At 35.2% G+C, this 24,732-nt stretch overlaps 1 protein-coding gene across 1 annotated transcript in view; it reads left to right on the top strand.

Moving 5' to 3' along the window:
• The window catches only part of LOC126737850 (zinc finger CCHC domain-containing protein 10-like), a 621,641-nt gene that overhangs the window by 166,063 nt on the left and 430,846 nt on the right, over positions 1–24,732 (top strand). The window lies entirely within an intron of this gene.

The following is a 24,732-nucleotide window of genomic DNA, read 5'->3' as shown; positions in this document are numbered from 1 at the left end:
GTGCTTGTTGCGGTCTGCCTGCATTGTTCCTGGGGGTCCGAAAACTACCGTATTCCCTAAGATGCCGATGTGACTCTGAAAATGTTCGTACATTCGGGAGTCGGCGATTAGGAAACCTTAACTGATACAATCTTTGAGCTTGATACGCGTTACCATCAGCAAGACCATAAGCAAAATGGATGTCTGCAAGATGTTCGAATGAATAACGTTCATTTTCTATTTTAGCAATGTTAGCGTTTAGAAATAAAACATGGGAATAAAAACTACACTTTAAATCTAAAACGGGAAGTAAACTACTGGAATACAAAGTCAACAATGACAGTAAATTTATTTTACACCAAATGTCAAGCAACAAATACTCACAACATAGGCATTCTTCTTGATAATCATCAGCTTAATTTTGTAAAACATATTTCGAGTATTTTACAAAAAGCCTATTATAAATTGAAAATTCTATACATGCATAAAGATATTTTATCTTCTGATGTTAAACTCAAATTAAGTGATTCGTTGGTTCTCTCTTTAATTAGCTATGGTAGTGTACTCTTATGGCTAGCTCTTGCTCAAAAGGACAAGTTAAGCCTACAAAAGCTGCAAAATGCTTGCCTAAAGTTTTGCTACAATAGAAGAAAATTTGATCACGTCACCCCGTTATTTCTTGCCTCTGGTTGGTTGAATTTGGATGAACGTTATAAAATCAATATGGCAGTTCTTGTTTATAAGTTACTCCATAATAAACTTCCCCAATATCTCCTCCTATATGACAAATTATCCAGTCATAACAGCATACATGGCCGTGAAATGCGCCACTCTGCAAACCTTTTGATACCAAATCATAGAACTTCCAAATTCCAAGGGTCTTTCAGTTATAGTGCGGTTAAGGTATATAATTCATTGCCAAATAACCTTAAAGCTAAAACCTCGGCTGTCTTATTTCGAAAAGCTGTCAAATCTTATAAGTATATAATTATTATAATATATAAGTTATATCATCAATATCTAAGTTATATCACTAATTAATTTTTTCTTTTTTTTTTCCTTTCTTTTATAAACTAGATATAATATTTATAATTATTTTAATAATTAATTACGTCATGGGATGTAAGCAAAATTCCATTTTAGGTTTCTTATAATTTTAGGCTTCTCTTCTTATTTTTTTTTCTGTATGTTCTTCATAATGTTTAAAACTTACTCAATTTATTTATTATTTACATTGTTATGCTTTTGTATGTTAAGTTAGCAGTGCGGTTAGATAGAGTAGCCCCAGGCTAGATCTCGCCGCATTTTTGGTTAATAACTTTTGTAACTATTTTCGTAATATAAAGGCATTTATTATTATTATTATTTACAGCCAGTTAAGGCTCGCACTTCCTCTAAGGGAGGGGGGGGGATCATTTACTTATCCCAGATACCTGCGATATCAAAAGGATTAAGCTCTGTGGTCTGTGGGGGCCTTTTCGGTGTCCTTAAGTGACCTGAAATGTAGAGTTATCTCCTAGAAATTTCCGGGTGCTGCGAGCAGTTGCCAGTAGTACTGCCTTTTGCATGTGCTTATATAGATGTTTGCCAGTTCCTAGTTGTTTAAGGTCTTCCAGTAGACTCTTCGGTATTACACCCGTTGTCGATATAACAATTGGGATGGTCTGAACATTATCCATTCTCCATTGCCTTCCTATTTGAATTTCTAGATCTCTGTATTTGGCGATTTTCTCAGTGTGTTTGTCTTGCAGATTATTGTTGTTCGGTATGGCTACGTCAATTAGAGTTGTTTTCCTGGAAATTTTATCTATTAAAATAAGATCTGGTCTATTATGCCTTACATGTTGATCGGTAAGTACACTGCGGTCCCAATATAACTTATATCGGTCATTTTCCACTACGGGTTCTGGAGTATATTTATAATACGGAACCTTCTCTGTTGTAATAAGTTCCAACTTCATTGCCAACTCTTGATGTAAAATTTTCCCAACTGAGTCGTGCCGTTCTTTGTATTCTGTCGCTGCAAAGGCCTGACATCCTCTTATTATGTGCTGGATTGTCTCTAATGTTTGGCATCCATACCGGCATTTGTCGTTTTGTACGGACGTATCTCTGACGATGTGCTTGAGATAATTTCTTGTAGGTATAACCTGATCTTGGATGGCGAGTAGAAAGCCCTCGGTTTCTGGAAACATCTTGCCTGATACCAACCAATAGTTCGACGAAGCAGTGTCGACATGATTTTGACTGATCTCATTAGGATGCCCCCTATGGCTTCTCCATCCAGATACGGAGTTTTTCCTGGTCCGTATGATGGTAGCTGCGCGCTTCCTCGCTCTTAAGTTGTAGAGGAGTGGAATCGTCTATTTGATTTATTGCGCGATGCAGCGTGGAATTTTCTCCTTGCCTGAAAAATAGGATCTTAAGTTAGTGATTTGTTTTTCAAGTTGTTTACCCAGATCTATTAATCCTCTTCCTCCAAGGTGGCGGGGAAGCATTGTTCTTTCAGTGGCACTTCGAGGGTGGTGGTTGTGCGTTTTAGTAAGTAGGGTCCTCACTTTTCTTTGTAGCCTTTCTATGTCTGTCCTAATCTAATTAATTACCCCAAAAGAATAACTAAGAGCTGAACATGCGTAGGAGTTAAGTGCCTTAAACATATTTTTTCTGTTGAGATTGGTTCTCAAAACTTGTCTTACCCTTTTCACAAACTCGTTAGTCAGTTCGCATTTCATTGTTTGTTGTTCAATAGTTTGTGATTGTTTCATCCCCAAGTATTTGTAAATTTGGTGTTCGCCCATGGCCTCGATGGTCTAGACATTCTGCATCTGATATTCTCCTGGCTGAATTTTTCCTCGGATTATATTGAGAGCACGGCATTTATCTAGTCCAAATTGCATGCCGATGTCATTGGAGAACTCTTCTACTACATGCAGCATTTGGTTTAGTTGGTTCCTAGTTGCAGCCATTATTTTTAAATCATCCATATACAGTAAGTGATTTAACTTTGCAATCTCGGTGTTATTATCTCGGATGCTAAACCCATAGTTGGTAGAGTTAAGACGGTTCGAAAGAGGATTTATAGCAAGGCAGAACCATAATGGGCTTAGTGAGTCCCCTTGGAAGATTCCTATTCGAATTGGAATGTTGTTTGTACTTACTGTGCTTTTACCCTGTACTTCGAGCTGGATCGTTGTTCTCCAACTTGTCATAGCGCTCTCTAGAAAAGACAAAGTATTACCATCAACTTTATACACTGATTTTTTGTGCCTTGAGTAGGTTAGAAAGAAACAGAAAAAATTTTCTTATTGAAACTCCTTGATTAATTGAAACTCGTTATCAATTAAACGTAAAGTAAAAGTAGGTATACATATTAGCAATATTTAATGGTGAGCACGAACTAATTAACATTCACATTCACCATATTTATATAATATTAGTATCATATTATGTAATATTATCATATAAGTATTCCTGTAACTCTATTTGTCTAATTACAAGTAATTGGAGCTACTACAATATAAGGGCGGCTTTACCATGCCAGCTAAGCGAATTTCAACCTTTCTCGCATGTCCGCGGCAGAGCGCGCTCGTAACGACATGCTTCGGCGTTTTATCTTTTTTTAAGAAAACTACTTATCGGATTTTAAAAAACAAAAAAACATTTGATTCCCAGATCTTTAGTCTACAACGTTTATAGAATGTATTTTTTTGATGAGAATTGCCGTTCTTGAGATATCTTCGTGTAAATGATATTGCAATTTCGATGTTTCAGTACGGGCCGTTTTATATTAAGGAACTCCATATAAGAGCGTGTTCCACAGATATTTTAAAATTAAAAATAAAATACTTCCTTTTGGAATTTCAAAACAAAACTTTCACCAATTATTAAGCATATCACGCAGATGTAAATTAGGCAAAAAAAATTTTTCGTCATTTTTTTTAAAACTACTCCCTGGACACTACGATTTTTTGACGACCAGGCAATTTTGCTTTCTTAAGGTATAAGAAATGATTTAAGATATGTGTTACATTTTAGCAAAACAATGCAAACGAAAATCGTTTCTAGAAGGAATATCTTCGCGTTTAAACTTCACTAATACAGAACACGAACTTATAAATATAAGTATATTTATATATTTATAAGTTCGTGATACAGAAGCGTAAACCCTGAAACCTTACAATGCCGAATATTAAATTATAATACTACAAGCGCCATCTGTTACTCGTAGCTCAAAGCTTAACATATTGGTCAATGATGAATATGAAATAAGCAAACACAGAGATCTTAAAGTATAATAATATTTTAGATATTTAACAGGATGCGAATACAATTACAGATTACAGATAAATGTAGATTAGATATTTCACTCTTTCAAGCCATAGTCATGTATAATAACAAAAAAAGAATTAGGCCCATTTATTAGTAAATGCTCGTGCCAAACAATATGAGGGGGTGTTAAAGCAAATCAGAAGTTTTATGTATAAGTTGAAGAAAAACCCTAATCTATCGCAAATCGTTATAACAAATGTTTACTCTCTGTAATTCCAGATAACTTGCATTTATGAATTAAAATTCCATTTAAGAGCAACATAGATGTAAATGTGTTTAAGGCCGTTATGAAGCATAACAAAAATAAAAAATAGTAGCGGTATATGTAAATAAATAAATAAATAAATAAAGCTTTTATTTCATAAGACCAATAAATGACATGAAAAGCGTCAGAAGAAGAGAGAAAAAAAATTAAATATACTTATCAGCATTATACATAAGGCATTCCAATTTTAAACGTTTAGAATAGACAATATAATGCAAGTGAGAAAAAATATATACAGTGCTTTCATTTCAAAACGATCCACCCTTAATAACTTTCTTAAAACAAAAAAAAAACACGTCAAATTAGATATACAGGGGGACGTTTAATTATGCATTTACTGAAGTTCTGTCAATCACCTCCTCACCTCCAGCTAACCTCACTTTAATATGTCAAATGGGAACCCCCATCGTGTGATACATCATAGTAAGCAGCGTAAAATTCTCTATTCAACGGTACCAAAAAAAATGAAATCGGTAAATGTGTAAGCAAATAGTTGGCGAAAATGTCTAGAAATAATGAATATTTTATTTACGCCAAACTTTGGTATTTTAAATGAATACTTTTAGTGTGGTACCTACATCATTTTAAAATTCTTACATTTTTTATAATAGATCATCAAAAAAAAATACAAGCAATTTAAAAGTTAAAATGTGTGGTAACAAACAGTACATTTAGTTCAAGCAAATTATTTATTTTTTTTAAGTAAAGAATGTGTACCGTTATTTGCGACAAAAAAGAGTGTCACAAAAAAACACTGCAATACCTTACATTTTTAAGGCGTTTAAAAAGCAGGCGATTTATTATTGTTAAAACTGTCAGTTTGACGCGTGCAATTTTTCAATTTTAGTTAAAACAGTGAGTTAATAAAATGGTGTATACGCTAGCCAAAAGAATAGAAATTATTTTCCTTTATGGAGCTCAAGATCGGTGTGCTCGCAGGACCGCGAGAGCATTTAATGAAAGGTATCAAGATAAAAACGTGAGCCATAAATACGTATTAGAATTTATACAAAAATTTGAAGAGACGGGATCGATTTGCAATAAGAAAAAATATGAAAATAGAGTTGTCGATGAAGCATGCCAAGTTGAAGTACTAGGACAATCTGCTATGGATCCAACTTTGTCTATACCAAAGGCCGCAAAACTAACAAATATTTCCACTGGTTCCGTACATAAAGTTTAAAAAAAAAATAAGTTCTTTCCTTTTAAAATTCATATTCTTCATGAACTCGGAGAAAATGATTTTGATAGGAGAATTCAATTTTGTGAAGTGATGTGCCAGCGAATTGACGACGATCCCCATTTATTGAAGAACATTTGCTTCCATGACGAATCGACCTTTTTTTTAAATGTCCTGGTGAACAGACATAACTGTAGATACTGGGATAATGAAAATCCGCATGTTTTTCGGGAAGGCCATACCCAATATCCCCAAAAAATTAATGTTTAGGCAGGAATTTATGGGAATGAAATAATCGGGCCATATGTACAGGTACTATTAATAAATTACATAACTATTATTTATTTATAATACAATGTATTTGATATCAAAATAATTTTAATTACAGAAACTTACACAATATACAAGTAGATGAGCAAATTAACAAGATCATATTACAGAAACTTAAAATACAGCAACGTATGACAAAAAATATACAGTTGAGAGCTTTAAACCTAATAGCTAAGTTATCATTAAGAATTAAAGGAGGGATTGAATGACTTTCTCCAATAAATGCATCCTCTTAATTAATCTAGTGTTTTGTTCTTGGAAATTTTTTATCTTCTATGTCTGTTGGGAAATTTTCAGCTTATACAAATTTATACACCTCTTAGTCCTATGTTGACTTGCTAAATAAGACTTTATTTCTCTAACATCTGTTGGCTCAGATATCTTAGAAGCCAGCTCAATATTAGGCATTTCAGGAGAATCTTGTAAAACCAACTGACTATCTAAAGAGCTGGTAGATGGTTTAAAATCTTCTGTGGTATATCTAACCTTTTCTAAAATAAAAAGCTTCATTTTAAAAAGGAGTTCTTTCTAGTTCTTATATAAATAGACAAAATGCTCATGCAAGTCTAGTTTAACTTATACTTACTTTTAACAGTAATTGATGGCACACTCCCACCCTTTAATTTTGATAATGATTTTGAACCAGGAACCCTGTGCATTGGAAAGGAAAATCATCATTAGTAAAATGATCAGAACATAAGAGTAACTTTGAGACGTCATCTAGACTTCAATTTTCGTCCAATTTGCAAAATGATATGCATGCTTTTCTTACAGAAAGATCTTTAGGAAATCTGAAAAAATATTATAAAATTAAAATTTATTGGAATTATATGGGAAATGTTTGGTGGTACATTGACAGTGGAATTTAAATTTACATAAGGATATATATTAAAACTTTGATCCTATATTCAAATAGATAAATGTAATATCCTGCACTAATACCGTAAGCAAAAAATTTATAAATTCTTTCCATCGACAAAGAAGATTTTAACCCTGTAATAAGAATAGTTACAGTGTTGAAATAATAATTCCTTTTAATTAAGAGTTCAAAGTTGAAAAAAGTCCTACACCCTGAGACATTTGCAGCAATTTATAATATCCAACACCAGTTGTAAAAAAGTCCAATATAATATATAAGGTTTCTGTGTTTTTGTGGCATGGTTTGCATAGGTTAAACTAAATAGTGCATGAAAGTTTGATTGCAGGCAATATACCAATAATTGTTAATGCCAAAAAGTTGTCATTAGCCATACATCACATTGACCTAATTTCTTCTTTCTTTTTTAGCTTAAAAAAGTCATAATTTGGTTGTTGAAATTGCGCATCATACGGCATCATTTCAACGCTCATTCTCTTTTGTTCCTGCGCACTTGTGGAACCAACTGCCGGAACAGATCAAAACACGTAGCAAAAAGGGTTTCTCAAAGCATGTCAGATTAAAGTTACTCTATGAACAAAGTTCTCAAGCTTAGGAAATCAAACATGTCATTAATAATACAACATACTTCAACAGACTTCAGCGTCATATCATATTATATTATAATAATCTTTTTTTTCTCGCTTTTCCCGCGGCCAGGCTGCCCTTACTGTCGCCCCTCGCTTCTGCCTCCCTAATTGCTAATTTTTTTTTTTTCATAACTTAACATTATATTTCTTGTAGTCGTTTTAAATTTTTTCATAGACTGTGCGCTATAGCTTCTTTTTATTAAAGAAAACTCCGGCAAGAATTGTTTTAAAAAATACTGGATATATTAAAAAACACAACTAACTACTTGATTGCAAATAAAATGGAAAAGTTAAAAATAAAGTAAAAGGTTTTAAACGGTAAAACGATGACGATGAAATGAGTGCGCTACTCTCGATAATCTTAATACGAATAATAATAATTTTCACACACTAGCCAATTTGGTTGTTCGAAAAAAGGCTGATACCACAAAAAAAATGCTGATCTGGCTGCGGAAAGTCTGAAGGTTTTTACGAGTTCCATGAAATTGATATTTTGTCCATTTAATAAAACTACAAATAAGCCGCTGGCGCCACTAGGGCGGTTAAGGGTTGTACATTTCCTCCCCCTCTTTGACATATTTTAATGTCAAAAGAAATTAACAATAAAAAAAAACTAAATTCGATAATAGATGACCTACATAATTTATAATAAGAAAATGATTTAACGATGATTACAAATAAATTCTTACACCCTAATTAATACTAATGCACTACACAGATAACTTAGGTTTAGCACTATAATTAGTTTTTCGTACCCACTTTTCGATCACTAAGTACTCGTATAAAGTCTAATTGAAGTCCTTGTCGGCTTCTGGAAGAACAGCCAACTTACGGATCGAACAAGTGTAGATCCCTTGCCTAGTTCGTACACTGGCCACGCGTGCGATTCCATCTGATCCAGGAAAAACCTGCTCCACACGTCCCAGTTTCCACATAAGAGGCGGAGCGTTTTCGTCAGCTATAAGGACTAAAGACCCAATTTTCAAATCTGGAGCCTGTTGACACCATTTTGGCCATCTGGGATACCACCTCTCGACTCCAACGTTTCCAAAAATGCTGTTTGATTTTTTGGATTCTCTCCCAGCGCCCTAACCTCGATTCTGGTATCTCGATCACGTGTTCAGGCAGAGCTGTAAGGCTTTCTCCGATGAGAAAGTGAGCTGGGGTTAAGGCTTGGAGATCGGATGGGTCGGTAGACATGGGAGTTAAAGGACGGGAGTTTATTATGCTTTCGATTTGACACATAAGGGTTACAGCCTCTTCAAAAGTAAGATTAGCGTTCATTGTAACTCTTTTTAAATGAAATTTTGTCGATTTTACGAGGCGTTCCCACAAACCCCCAAAATTGGGTGATCTGGGTGGAATAAATTTCCAAGTGATATTTGATTGAGTTAAATGAGGTTGAATTTTCTCTTGCGTTTCTTTGCTTGTTAAAAAGTTAAAAATTTCATCTAATTTACGTTTAGCACCAACAAATGTTGTTGCATTGTCACAATAGATATGTGAGGCTGTACCTCGTCTTGCGCAAAAACGATTAAGCGCATTTAAAAAGCATTCCGTAGTCAAGTCACTAACGACCTCGAGGTGTACGGCTTTTGTAACCAGACATACGAATAACGCGACCCAACCTTTGACTATTTTAGGGCTTCGTTTACCCCCCTGTTTTATATAAATAGGACCGAAGTAGTCCAGACCTATCTTTATAAAGGGTCTACAAGGTACGACTCGATCTGTCGGTAAATCTCCCATCTTTTGAATAGCTAAACGCGGAGATACGCGAAAGCAACAAATGCATTGGTGTATGACACGTTTTACTTCATTACGTGCCCTAAGAGGCCAGTATTTAGTCCTTAGGGAAGCTAGAGTTTGCGTTGCTCCTGCATGAAGCAGAGAGATGTGCTCTTTTTGAATAAGTAACTTAGTTACATGATGTTTTGCCGGTAGTACGATGGGAAATTTTTGACCGAAGCTTAAGTTTGAATTGCGCAATCTACCACCAAGTCTAATTAATCCCTTGTTATCTATAAAAGGATCAAGTGAGTAAAGTTTGCTATTTTTTGGAACTGGTTGTCGATTTTGCAACGCAGAAATTTCTTCCGCAAATTGAATTTTTTGTACTAGGTGAATGATGGCATCATGAGAATTTATTAATTCTTGCGTTGTTAAATAAGATTTGTTTCTTAAACCATGCTTTTTTACGTTATTAATGAATCGTAATACATATGCCACAACTCGCTGTAATTTAGAAAAAAACGAATATTTAGTTATTAAATTTAATTCTGACGTTACGGTTGCTACTAAAGCTATTTTACGTTTTTCTGGTATAGAATTTAAATTTAAAGATGGACAAAAACGATTTTTGGGCCATTGGGAAAGATCCTCCGCTAGGAATTTAGGCCCGTTCCAATAAAGTTCGGTATTTAACTGTTTCAGAGTAGCTCCTCGAGAAATTATATCAGCAGGGTTTTCTTTGCTTTCGATATGATACCAATTCTCGATTTTACTAAGAGTTTGAATTTTAGACACCCGATTTGCCACGTAAACTTGCCATGAATTAGCATTACTATTGAGATAATGTAATACTATCATCGAATCTGTAAAATAAAATTTGTTGTTAATCTTTAAATTGATTTCTCGCGATACTGTGTCCATTAATTCAGCTCCTAACAAGGCTGCACACAACTCTAGGCGTGGCAGGGTGAGAACTTTAAGATGGCTGACTCGCGATTTGCTACAAATCAAATTTACCGCGAATGTGCCATCGTCTTTTTTAACTCGAGTGTACACTGCCGCACCATACGCGCGAAGTGATGCGTCAGCAAACATAACCAGATCTGATGCCGCTTCACTTTTTAAAATAATTTTTCGAGAAATTTTTATGTTACTTATAAGTTGAAGATCGTTTAAAAATTGAGTCCATTCGTTTACTACGTTTTGAGGAACTGGGTCATCCCATTCCAGTTTCAGTGTCCACAATTTCTGCATAATTATTTTAGCCCTAATAAGAATCGGCGAAATAATACCTATAGGGTCGTATATTTTTGCGATTGAACTAAGAATTGATCTCTTAGTCCAGACATGATCGATACTAGAAGCTAATTTTGTTTGAACTCGGTAGCTCAAACTATCATTTGACGGGTCCCACCATAACCCTAATACTTTTGCCACGTTTTCCTTATTTAATTCAATAATTTTTCCCTGTCCCGATGTCGATTGATTTGGCAAAATTTCAGGAAAATTACTATTCCATTTGGATAATTTAAAACATCCACGATCTAAAACTTCTATTAATTGATCGCGTAATTGGATACCTTCTTCAATCGTTCCTGACCCCGTCAATATATCATCCATAAACCGGTCATGTTTTAACGCTCGGCTAGCAGAAAAAAATTCATTTTCGGCTTCCGCGGCTAATTGATTAACACAACGCATCGCAGTATATGGAGAATTTGTAAGACCGAATACCAGTCTCGTAAGCTGATATACTCTTAACGGTTGGTTTTCGTTAATTCGCCAAAAAATACGTTGAAATTTACTATCTTCACTATCGATTTTAATTTGTAAAAACATTTTCTCCATATCGCAGGAGATAACAACTTGATATGTTCGAAATCGAATTAAAATACCAAAGGAATCATTTTGTAAATTTGGCCCAGTTAACAGATTGTCGTTTAGGCTGAGGCCATTACTTGACCTTGCTGAGCCATCATAAACGATTCGGATGTTTGGATTATCCGCGGCCCGTTTAAATACACCACTGTGCGGCAAATAAAAATTATCGCCATACTCGAAATTTTCTGTAGTCGGTATTTCTTCTAAGTAACCATTATCGATTAAACTTGATATTTCTTTACAATAGGTTTCTTTGAAGGTAGAGTCTTTTCGAAATTTTTTCTCTAAAGAAATAAATCGTTTCATCGCGATTTGTGATGAATTGCCTAAATTAATTTTATTATTTTTAAACGGTAGTTTAACAATAAATCGCCCGGTATGCGTATCACGTTGATAAGTATTAGTAAATGCTCTTCGCATTCGATTTCTTCGCTAGACCAGTTATTTTGGGTAGAGTTGACGTTCTCTTGTTCCCAAAATCGTTCTAGCAATTTATTTAAATCATCTGATAAATTTCGTTGAACGAGTACATTGCATGATAGATGTGATTTAGGGTGGTTTTCGATGAACGATCCGCCTACTACCCATCCTAAGAGTGTTTTTGATAGGTACAAATTTGTATGTGGTAGTTTAATTTTGTCGTTACCCAGGAGAGTCCAAAACGTTTCCGCTCCCAATAACAAATCAATACGATTGTTTTCATTAAAGTTTGGATCCGCCAATTGAATATTTTCCGGGATATATAGGGCTTTCTTATCAAACGACTCTGTCGGAAGGTCTGTCGTTACCTTTTCTAGGATACAGCAATCGACTGAGCTTTCATAGTCACGATATAACGATTGGAAAACAAGTTTCGCGGTGTTTATAGTATTATGGCAGGTATCGTTTACACCACATAAAGATATGTTTTGACTTTTCATTTTCAAACTTAAAAGCTCACACATTTTTTGCGATAATATATTTACTTGCGACCCTACATCTAACAGAGCGCGACACATATGTTCTCGGCCTAAAACATCTGTGACTAAGACAACGGCGGTGGATAAAATAGTATGCGTTTTCGATAATGACGTGCAATAATTAGTACTAGCAGTTGCGCTCGGTGTCGGTCTATTCTCGTGAATTAGTGTATGATGAAATCTAGAATTGCATACTTGACAACCCGAGGCCCTACATTCCAAAAGTCGATGGTTAGCTCTTAAGCAGTTTGAACAAAGCTTGCGTTTATTGACTTCGGTTTTTCTTTCGTTTACGTTTAAACGAAGGAAATGTTCACAATTATTTATAAAATGATTGCCTTTACAAAAATAGCAAGGAAACTTTGTAGTAACTGCATTAGACGCATGAATGGGTGGATTTCTTCGCGAATTAGAATTTGTATTTGTTTGATAAGATATTGGTTTTTCTGGCTTTGGTTTAACGTTTTGGCTAAGTGACTCCAGAACAATACGTTTTTTCTCTAAAAATGAGGTCACTTGCTCCAGTTCGAGCGGGTCTGAATCTATCGTATTTTCAAATTCCCGCCTGGTTTGATAATCTAGTTTGCCGATAATAATCGTGGTTAAAATTGCATCCCAACTCTCGACCGGAATGTTAAGGACTTTAAGTGCTTCTAAATTGTTCGTTATATCCCCAAGAAGTTTTTGTAAAGACTCAGGTGAGGATTTAGTTATTTCTGGAGAGTTTAATATTGCTTGCACATGAGCTTGGATAATTAATCGCGTATTTTTATATCGTTTTTGTAATATCGACCAAGCCGTCTGATAGTTTTCGCTAGATATTGATAGAGTCTCTACAGCACGAATTGCTTCCCCTTTAAGACATGATTTTAAATAATGAAACTTCTGACAATCATCTAATGAATGATTGTTGTGAATTAAATTCTGAAAAGCATCAAAAAATGGTAGCCATTCGGTGTGTTTGCCAGAAAAAGAAGGTAAATTAATTTCTGGTAATTTAACGTTAAATTGAGGTCTTGTTGGAATTACATTTTGACTAATGGAAGAGTCGTGATATGGGTTTTTAATACTAGACTCGGTGGGAGAATTTAGCTCTAACAAACTTTGTAAGTTACTTAAAATAATATGCCACGATTTGTTAAAACGAGTCACTTCAGAAAGATCGGTTTTGGACGAATTCGCTATTTCGCTCTCGCTTTCTGAAACGTCTAGGCAATACAAAATATTAATATTATTATTTTCAAATTCTTCGCGAATGGTATGCAGTTCGGCGATACGATTTTTTATTTCCCTGATAGAGCCGTGGGGATTGACTTCGAATTGCTTTGAAAATTCTTCGATATCTGCTAGTTTTACTTTAATCTGTTCTTTCTTTAATAACAACTTTTTTAAATCCGCTAACGATGTCATTTTGATAATTAAATCGACAATAAAAATAATATAAAACGATAGAGAAATTTCAACGATTCGATAAAATATTTATAAATCAAAATTTCATAAATAAATTAAAGAAAAAAGCATAATAATACAAGTTAAAGGATTCGGTAAAAAGGATTAGCTCACTTACCCGTTTGCAAATAAGCCTCTACGATGATGAACGATAGCTGCTGGAACTGCAGGAACGATGAACGATGGCGTTAAACGGTTAACGATAAACTTTTCCAAACAATCGGTGTTCGCACTGGGATTCTGCGACGATTCACCTTGATGCTAGCGATACGATAAGACGATGACGATACAATAAGACGATTACGATACGATTACGATTAGATGTTGTGTTTTTTCGTTTATCCGGCTCGAAGGACCATTTTGTGCGCTATAGCTTCTTTTTATTAAAGAAAACTCCGGCAAGAATTGTTTTAAAAAATACTGGATATATTAAAAAACACAACTAACTACTTGATTACAAATAAAATGGAAAAGTTAAAAATAAAGTAAAAGGTTTTAAACGGTAAAACGATGACGATGAAACGAGTGCGCTACTCTCGATAATCTTAATACGAATTATAATAATTTTCACACACGAGCCAATTTGGTTGTTCGAAAAAAGGCTGATACCACAAAAAAAATGCTGATCTGGCTGCGGAAAGTCTGAAGGTTTTTACGAGTTCCATGAAATTGATATTTTGTCCATTTAATAAAACTACAAATAAGCCGCTGGCGCCACTGAGGCGGTTAAGGATTGTACATAGACTAAATACTAATGATAGTGCTTGCATCTGCCATGCATTGATTCTTTTTTTTTAGTTTAGTTTTTATATGGAATTATTTAAAAATATTTAGCTGTTTTGTTTGTTATGTATAGGATAGTTCACATATGCTTTCCTTAATATAAGGAGCATGTGAAGCGGTTTTTTTATAATCGATGAACTGTCCTTTTTGTGATACTTATAAGCTCTCTTCATGTCGGAAAGATAAAAGCTTTTGCTGATGATACCCAGATGTACTATCACTTCTCATCAAAAGACTTTGTTACTTGTGACGAAACTATTAATCATGAACTAAACAACCTAAAAGATCTCTCTAAAAAACACAGCCTTCAACTGAATCTCATCATTATTATGTATGATTACCGAAATTTATTTATTATTTATTATGGTTAAGTTTGAGTAGCCTTAGGCGAGACTTCGCTTTTTTTTTCATTTGTAATATTTGTCAATCTGTTGTTTTTTTTTTTTTGAATAAAAGACGATTATTATTATTATTATTGTTTACCGCTAACTTAACGATAGCAAAAACTTTATTTCCAAGAAATTCGTTTTCATTGTTTTCTTTGTGATTATTTTCTAACCTCATTTTTATTTAATAGTTAACAAACTATGGATATTTTATTAATATTTGATCTACAATATTATATCTAATTATTTAAAAATTGGAAAGTACCTAAAGTTAGAATATGATTGAGGACTTTCCAACTCTAGAATCAGACAAAAATTATTGTACATGATGTTCTATTTTGCTAGATCAACATAAGGATTATTTGCTAGGATGTCTATTAGAAGTATTAGGTCATCTTCCTGATTAAATCTGACCTTACTTCTCTTGAAATTTGTCAAGACACTGGAATTTAGATTTGGAATGGTTGTTATCACCTTCGATAATAGTGGACTTTATTTAATAAAACAATTTAAAGATATGGACTGTATTTTTATTACACATCGAAAAAAACATGACATTTTAACAAAACGTACAAAAAACGTTTAATTGAGTGAAGTACAAAATGACGTCATCTCACACATGTTTGAGCTTGGTGACGCGCGAGACCCTCGCCTTTCATCGATCGTACAGGCACAGAACACAAATATAGCGTCGACTGGTCGTTTTACTTATATTCCTAGGAACGCAAGCGCGGTGAGATGCGCGATGCTACTGACGCCGGCGATGTGTTTATACAATAATACAATATCCGTGGAACGATTAGTCCTTAACATATACCGTAGACAATATGATTACGACAACTTTTCAAATGTACGCAAAACAGCAAATATTAATATACGCAATGATTACAAAGATTATATTTATAAAACAGAAATAAACATTGTCAAAGACGTTAAATATTTCTGGTCATTTTTTCACGACAAAAAAAACACTAAAAGCTTATCAATAAAAATGAAATTTAATGATCAGGAAGCTTCGAATTGTGTTGATATTAGTGAACTTTTTTCTAAGTATTTTAGTGGAGTATTGGAACCTTCTGATACACCTATTTTAATTGAGCCTACTCAATGTCAAGAATGTTTTGTAGTTAACAATATTGATATAAATGACATTAAATCCGCACTTATATCTATGGATCTTAATTATTCTTTAAGGTCAAAGAAGCTATTGATGTTAACCAACACGGCTTTTTCCAAAAAAGATCGGTAATAACCAACTGAATACCATTTATTCAGAGTATAAACGAAAGTATGGAAAGGGGTCTGGAAACTTGCGCCGTGTACACCGACTTTGCCAAGGCTTTTGATAAGGTACATCATCCTACACTTTTCGTAAAGTAGGACAATTTCGGTACGCACGGAACCCTATTCAAACTCATTAAAAGTTATTTAACAAATCGCTCTCAGTACGTTGTCATAAATGGAGTAAAGTCTTCTTGTACAACCGTAACTTCAGGAGTACCGCAAGCTTCTCATTTGGACCGATTTTGTTCACAATCTTTTTAAATGACATTGGTCAATGTTTCTTTTTCTGTAAATATATTGCATATGCAGATGACCTAAAAATCTTTACAACAATTAGGAAGGTATCAAATTTTCGTGCCCTGCAATCTTGTTCCGTCAAAGCGGAATGGTTGCTTATTTATATATATATTTTTTTCTTTATTGGGTCTTGTGTTTAAATATAATTAACATGAGCTTTATTGGTTTTAAATTCTAATCTTATTCTAATTACTTTCGCGGCCTTTTATCGCGTCATAGTGAGACAGCCTTATTCTTTGACCGAGAAGAGTCGCACGCATCACCAGGTAGTACTGCACCGAATTTTGATGCAGTCAAAAGAAGCGCATAAACCTTGAACAAAATAGGTTGCTCTCAATATACACACATATTTTTTCGCGAGTGAATTCCAAAGACATTAAGTGCCGGCACGTCTTTAAGCAAAATAACCCTCCGGAGGTGAACCTGTGGGACAAGCAGTTTGAATTGGATAGAAAAAGAAGCGACAGCAAGGTAGGCCACCACTTTAATAGGGTTGTCTTAACCGTCGTAATATTTCATTCCACCTATAAAAATACAGTCCACTATTCTAATTTTACCCCAACATTTTTTGGTCACTTCGATCGCGGATTTGGATTTAAGATTTATTGCATATATTTAGCTAAAAATTACATCCAAAACGTGTCGTCAATAAATAACTAATGCATAAAAAACTCATGGTCAAACTGCTATCTTATCGGTAAACCTCATGTTAGAACTTTTTTTTGGTAAAAGATAGAAATTCCGTTCTCGGGTCAATCTGATCATACCGTCTACCTGTCTCTCTCCTCACATCTAGCGTCTCGACGTTTCGCGTCGCGTTGCGCGTCAAGTACACCACGCACGGTGACGTCCGCTGTAGCGCCGCTGTCGATCGTCCGTCTTTTATATTGCTAGTGTCACGATTTTTATACAGAGTGAAATCAAGTCGGTTTCGTTGGCTTTACTTATTCATTTTCATACTCTTCGCGCGGACTTATAATTTGGTTTTCATTGTTGCCTCTTATAGTACTCTTACTTTATAGTTATACATCACCCTTTATTATATTTATATTAATATTTTATGACTTTTCGGTGAAAGATTTGGTAATTAATCTTATTACCCCCAAATATTAAGCCCCCTGGTTTTTGCAAATCTTCTCTCTCTCTCTTTCTCTCTTTGTGATACTCATAGGCGATATTTGCCTCTCTCTTCTTTTATATGGTATTATTTGTAATATTACTCAAAATATCTCGCATAACTCCCTCAATTGTTTTGATTATATATTGTGACAGTTTCTCTTTATTTGCTATACCTTCTCAGAAATTTGTTGCAATTTAGTGTATCAAAACAATTTCCTTTATATGGTCTCATCCATCTCTCCTTCTCTTTAATGCTCATAATATCTCTTGATCTCTCTATATCTCTGCTCTTGCGTGAACAATTTTATAACTAATTTAATCAACTATACCCTTCACGCTTAACGTATAAAATAAATATACAAAAATAAATCCATTTTTTTTGAATCTCTGAGTTTATAGCTCTATATCAATAGGTATAAGTAGCTTGGTTAATTTCACCTCATTAAGCATTTTTTACTGTTTAATCAAAATAAGAAAAATAATAAAACCTCTTTCTCATTTTGTCTAAAACTTTGTTTTTTGCTCAGTATTGCTTTATCTCGGATTAAAATATTTAAATCCAAATTTAATTTTTCTTCTTTCGCTCACGTTAATATGGCTGATAAAAAGCTAAGAGGCCTTATTGCTCAACGCGATAGTGCTGTTAGCCGCTTAGAAGAAATCAAAGTAGTTGCTGATAATGCCATTAATAATGTACGCCTTCATACACAGTTAAAAATTCGGGTCAAACACCTTGAAGGGATTGTTACTGAATTCAATAATCATCACGCCTCCATTTTAAATATTGTCGCTCAGGGTGATGATGATGATTTGGCGAATCAACAGGCTATTCGAAAACATTTTGATGAAAATTTTTATTCAATCCAAGCAACTTGCGCTGAATTGTTTGATAATACTGAGCAAGGGGCAGAAAGGGCAACTCCCAGTCATGTTAAATTACCTAAGCTGGAGCTTAAAAAATTTAATGGCACTATAAATAATTGGAAGACGTTTATTGACCTCTATGATTCTATTATTCACAATAATTCAAGTCTTTCCAATGTAGAAAAATTTACATATCTTTTAAATTCCTTAGAAGGACCCCCACTAAGCATTGTTCAGTGTACTCCTTTAACTGATAATAATTATAACATAGCTTATAATACATTGAAGGGTAGATATGAAAATAATCGATTAATTTCGGTTAGTCACTGGCGTGAGATTGAAAAGACTGTGAAGCTTTCTGATGAGCATGATGCAAAATCTCTTCAAACTCTATTAGATACATTTACTGAACACTTAACTGCAATTGAAAATATGGGTCACCCTGTCTCACAATGGGATTTCGTTTTATTTTACATGCTATTTGATCGCCTTGATTCAAGCACAGCCACGAGGTTCGAACTTGAGTGTGGTAAATCTCTAGACGAAATTCAAAATAAACACAAGCATTTTGAAATTTTATTAGACTTTCTTAAGAAGCAGTGTATCGCATTAGATACCGTCTCAAGCTCTTTTAAAGATGTAAAGCCTAGTACTTCTAAATATATAAAACAAACAGCAATGCCAAAGAGAACTTTTGTTGTTAGTGCTGCGTCATGTTACTTTTGCCACAAAAATAATCACTCAATTTATAAATGTTCAGAATTCTTAAGTAAAAATTCCCACGAAAGATATAAAATTGCAAAAACTAATAAATGGTGCACCAATTGCTTAGGTTTAAAACATAACTCGTTTAATTGCTCATCTCGTCGCCGCTGCGAAAAATGCTCCAAGCCTCATCATACCCTTTTGCACCATGACTCCTTTGAAGCTTCTCAGCCACCTGCCGTTGAGCAGGAATCTTCTACAAACTGTGAGTACAGATCTCAACCTGTTGCCTTGGCCAATATCAAACCACACAAAAATACTGAAAGCTCTGTTTTATTGGCCACGGCACAGATTCGGGTTCTGGATTCCCAGGGTCAATTTATCAATGCGCGAATCTTATTGGACAGCGCAAGTCAAGTGAATTTTATTACAAACAAATTATGTAAACGTTTGGGCTTAGTCAAACGACCTCTTTCCCTGTTTGTTAAAGGTTTAGGTGACACTGTCTCAAATGTCTCTCATGAAGTCACATGCACCTTCACGCCTAAATGTTTTACAAATCCCAAATTTTCTCTAGATTTTGCCATAATTCCAAAAATATGCGAAAACCTTCCCTCTTCAGATTTACCCACAGATTGCTTCACTCAGTTTTCTCATCTCGAGCTGGCAGATGAAAGTTTTAATGTTTCGGGTCCTATTGACATGTTGGTTGGAGGTGATGTTTTTGGTTTTCTTGTGAAGCAAGGCCAGATATCGCAGTCCATAGATAAGCCTGTCGCTCTAAATACTAAGTTAGGGTGGATAATTATGGGTCGTGTGCCTCACCAGGAATCTATTTCTCGCTCAATTCCTAATAGCCTTTGCGCTACTGTGGGCTCCACACTTATGGATATCGTTAAAAGATTTTGGCAACTGGAACAGATTCCTAATTACAGTCCTCATTCTCCTGATGAGGTTGCTGCAGAGGAATTTTTCCAGAGGACACATACTCGAAATTCCTCAGGAAGATATGTCCTTCAACTTCCTTTCAAAAATTTGGAACTGCCAGTTTTTGAAAATACTCGAGATATTGCTCTGCGCAGATTTTATTCTCTTGAGCGGCGTCTGGAGTCTAATCCCGAGCTCCATGATGAATATCGCGCTTTTATGCAGGATTTTCTTGACACTGGACATATGGAAATCCTACCCTCAAATATAGATATAAAAAACTCTTATTATATACCCCATCACTGTATTCTTCGTCCGGAAAGTTCAACCACAAAACTTCGTGTTGTTTTCGACGCCTCCGCGAAGGCTGCAAATAATATTTCTCTCAATGACACTTTGTTAGTCGGGCTCAAGCTTCAACAGGATATATTTCACTTGCTGTTAAAGTTTCGCATCCATGCTGTTGCATTCACTGCTGATATTAAGCAGATTTTTCGACAAATTCTCATAGATCAACCCTGTAGAAATTTTCAAAGAATTTTATGGAGGTTTTCAAAGTCTGATCCTGTGAGAGACTATCAACTAAATACCGTAACCTACGGTGTAGCTTCTTCACCATACCAAGCTATTAGAACTCTCACTCAACTTGCTAGGGATTATAAGTTTAAATTTCCTAGGGCATCTGAAATCTTAGAGAATGAAATATTCGTGGATGACGTAGTTAGCGGTACTGATTCTATCGAATCAGCTCTTGCCCTTCAGCAAGAACTAATTTCGTTGCTTTCTCTTGGTGGCTTTGAATTGCGAAAATGGGCGAGTAATACGCCTTTATTAATATCTCATTTAGACACCTCTTTGACACAGTTGAACCCCCTTTCCTTTGATAAAGAGACTGATTCCATAGTCAAGATTTTAGGCTTGCAATGGAATCCTCTTAGTGATTCTTTTGTCTTTAAAATAGAATCTATAGTAAAACCATGTACAAAAAGAAACATTTTATCTGATTTGGCTCGTATTTTCGACCCTTTAGGATTTCTTTCCCCTGTTACTGTCTCTTTGAACATAATTATTCAACAATTATGGTCATCTGGACTAGACTGGGACCAACCTGCTCCTAACTCTATTAAAGAATACTGGTCTTTATTTAAAGAAGGTATTTCTACCCTATCGAGCCTTTTATTACCTCGAAAGATTATCCCTTCCCAGATGAAATTGTGTGAGATGCACGGCTTCTGCGATAGCTCGGAAAAGGCGTATGCAGCTGTGGTCTATTTTCGCATAATTACTTATGATGATAACGTTCAGACGTATTTGCTATGTTCTAAGAGTAGAGTAGCTCCTCTTAAGACAATCTCGATTCCAAGGCTAGAGTTGTGCTCGGCTGTCTTATTGGCAGATTTAATGTCATCCGTGAAAAAAGCGCTTGCTGATTCTATAAATATTTCGTCATTGTTTGCATGGACTGATTCCACTGTAGCTTTAAGCTGGATAAAGTCTTCTCCCCATAAATGGACTACTTTTGTAAGTAACCGCGTATCGTATATTCAGGAAAAATTATCTGCGGATTGCTGGGCTCATGTTAAGTCGGAAAATAATCCCGCTGACTGTGCAACCAGAGGTCTTCTTCCCTCCGAGTTACTTCACCTCAAAAAATGGTGGGCTGGACCAGAATTCCTTACGTCTCATCTTACTGAATGGGTTAATGATCCCTGTATACTTGACGATAGTATAGACCTTGAAAAAAGAAGGATTGTTTTATTAACCTCGACTCCAGTAGTTAGCTTCTGGGATAATTTGATATCCAGATTCTCCTCTTTATCAAAGATTATTCGTATTGTTGCATATGTTTTACGTTTCTGTGCATATGTAAAGGCTCCAAAACTCGTTGACAATAAAGGTCATGTAACATTGGCAGAATTGGATAGAGCTCTCTTACTTTTAATCCGAGAAGTTCAGAAAGTTTCATTTGCTCAAGAAATGGCAGAACTTTCGAAATCCAATCCTAATCTAACAATATTACCGAAATATATTCGGAAGCTCTATCCTTTTTTAGATAAGGATGGTGTCCTCAGGGTGGGCGGACGATTGAAACACGCTTCACTTTCTTATAATCATAAACACCCCTGTCTATTGCCCAGTGATCATCGAATTACCTCTCTCATCATTGAACAAACTCACATTAAATATATGCACCCTGGTTTACAAACTACCCAATTCCTACTCAGTCAACGCTTTTGGATTCCTTCTTCAAGAAGAATTATTAAAAAGGTTTTGTCTTCCTGCATGCGTTGCTTTAGGTGTAACCCTTCATCACAAATTCCTCTTATGGGTGATTTACCGTCCTTCAGAGTAAATCAAGTAAAATGTTTCACCAAAAGTGGTGTGGATTTTGGAGGGCCATACTTAATCACTATGGGCAAGCATCGTGGCAGCAAAACTTGTAAGGCTTATATTTGCCTTTTTGTCTGCTTGTGCACAAAGGCTCTTCACCTGGAACTGGTTACAGAGCTATCAAGCGATGCCTTTCTGGCCGCATTAAGGCGCTTTGTTTCTCGCCGAGGTCGTGTCACAGACATGTTTAGCGATTGTGGGACGAATTTTGTGGGTGCGTCAAAAGAGTTGATGCAAAATATGCGTAATGCATCGATCCACGAAGGCATAGTGTGGCATTTCAACCCCCCTTCAGCCCCAAATTTTGGTGGAATTTGGGAAGCTGGAATTAAGGCCGTAAAGGGCCATCTACATCGCGTAGTTGGTTCGCACATCCTCACCTATGAGGAGTTTAATACTGTCTTGACCTCAATAGAGGCAATCCTAAACTCTCGACCTCTCTGTTCATTAAGTAGCGACCCTAATGACTTAAACCCTTTGACCCCTAGTCATTTTTTGAATTTTGAACCCTTAAATACCTTCGTTGAATCCGACCTAACAGAGATTAAATTGGGTCGTCTTTCGCGCTGGCAACTTATTCAACGTATCCACCAGGATTTTTGGAAGAGGTGGCATAATGAATATTTACACACCCTTAATCAGAGGTCGAAGTGGTATGATACAAGTAAAGCCATTGAAGTTGATTCGTTGGTATTAATAAAGGAGGATAATGCTCCACCCCTTTCGTGGTTGTTGGGTCGTGTAATAGAATGTTTTCCAGGCAGGGATGGCATTACGCGTGTTGTAGCGGTAAAGACGCATAAGGGGATACTGCGCCGTCCTGTCTCGAAGTTATGTTGATTACCGAACAATTAGTTTTTCCTGCGGAAAATTTATATTTCGCGTTAGAATTCATGCTTTTTTTTATTTTTGCTTTTTTTTTTACTTAAAATGTGGGACATTTTAGGTGGGCGGTATGTTCCGTCAAAGCGGAATGGTTGCTTATTTATATATATATTTTTTTCTTTATTGGGTCTTGTGTTTAAATATAATTAACATGAGCTTTAATGGTTTTAAATTCTAATCTTATTCTAATTACTTTCGCGGCCTTTTATCGCGTCATAGTGAGACAGCCTTAGAGTCGCACGCATCACCAGGTAGTACTGCACCGAATTTTGATGCAGTCAAAAGAAGCGCATAAACCTTGAACAAAATAGGTTGCTCTCAATATACACACATATTTTTTCGCGAGTGAATTCCAAAGACATTAAGTGCCGGCACGTCTTTAAGCAAAATAACCCTCCGGAGGTGAACCTGTGGGACAAGCAGTTTGAATTGGATAGAAAAAGAAGCGACAGCAAGGTAGGCCACCACTTTAATAGGGTTGTCTTAACCGTCGTAATATTTCATTCCACCTATAAAAATACAGTCCACTATTCTAATTTTACCCCAACAAATCTGATCTTGCAAATTTTGAAATTTTTGACCTTAAATAAATTATTTATTAATCCAGAAAAATGTCATCCTATACTTTTTAGCAGAAAACCGTCTCAGACACAAAACAAATGTGATGTCTATCTCAAGGGCACTATCTTAAAGTATGTAGGGTTTATTAAGGATTTAGGTGTGACGTTGGATTCCAGACTGCTCTTCGACGTTCATATAGAAAACATTGTTCAGAAAGCTCTAAAAATCTCGGTTTTATATCTCGAATTACAAAGAGTTTCAGTAATCAATCATCATTAATATTATTATATAATGCATTCGTTAAACCCACAGATGTAAATAGCTCCGCACGGAGTGGAGCAGAGCTATTTACATCTCGTGCGGAGCTATTTACATCTGTGGTTAAACCTACTATAGAATATGCGGCAGTAGCTTGGAATCCGATGTATCACAAATATATTGACCAGATTGAAAGGGTACAACGCAAGTTTGTAAATTTTCGGTTTAATAGACAAAGACATTTTTCCACTTACTCTGATAACTTAAAGTTTTATGGTATGAAGTCCTTAGAGAGTCGTAGAAACAATTTTGATTTATAAAATTATTAATAATTTAATAGACTGTCCTTTCTGTCTGGAAAATGTACATATCAACGTTAATCCTTATATTTTGCGTAATAGATCGACCTTTAGCATCTCAAGATATTCTTCAAACTATTTGTCTAACTCTCCATTGTTCAGATGCGCCCGTAGTTTTAATAATTTTCAAGAAACTAATTTGAATAATGATGTATTTTTCTCCAATATGCGGCTTCATTTAAGCGATACTTAAGAAATTCTACCTAATTTCGCAAGGAACGATAAATATTGTCCTATTTTTCCTATTGTCATTATTTATATGTATATATATACTTCTTTATTGTTTATAAGAGATACTATTAAA

The sequence above is a fragment of the Anthonomus grandis genome, chromosome 6 (genome assembly GCF_022605725.1).
Source record: "Anthonomus grandis grandis chromosome 6, icAntGran1.3, whole genome shotgun sequence".
Taxonomy (NCBI): domain Eukaryota; kingdom Metazoa; phylum Arthropoda; class Insecta; order Coleoptera; family Curculionidae; genus Anthonomus; species Anthonomus grandis.
Note: the sequence above shows the minus strand (reverse complement) of the source record. Positions and strands in the feature narration are given on the sequence as shown.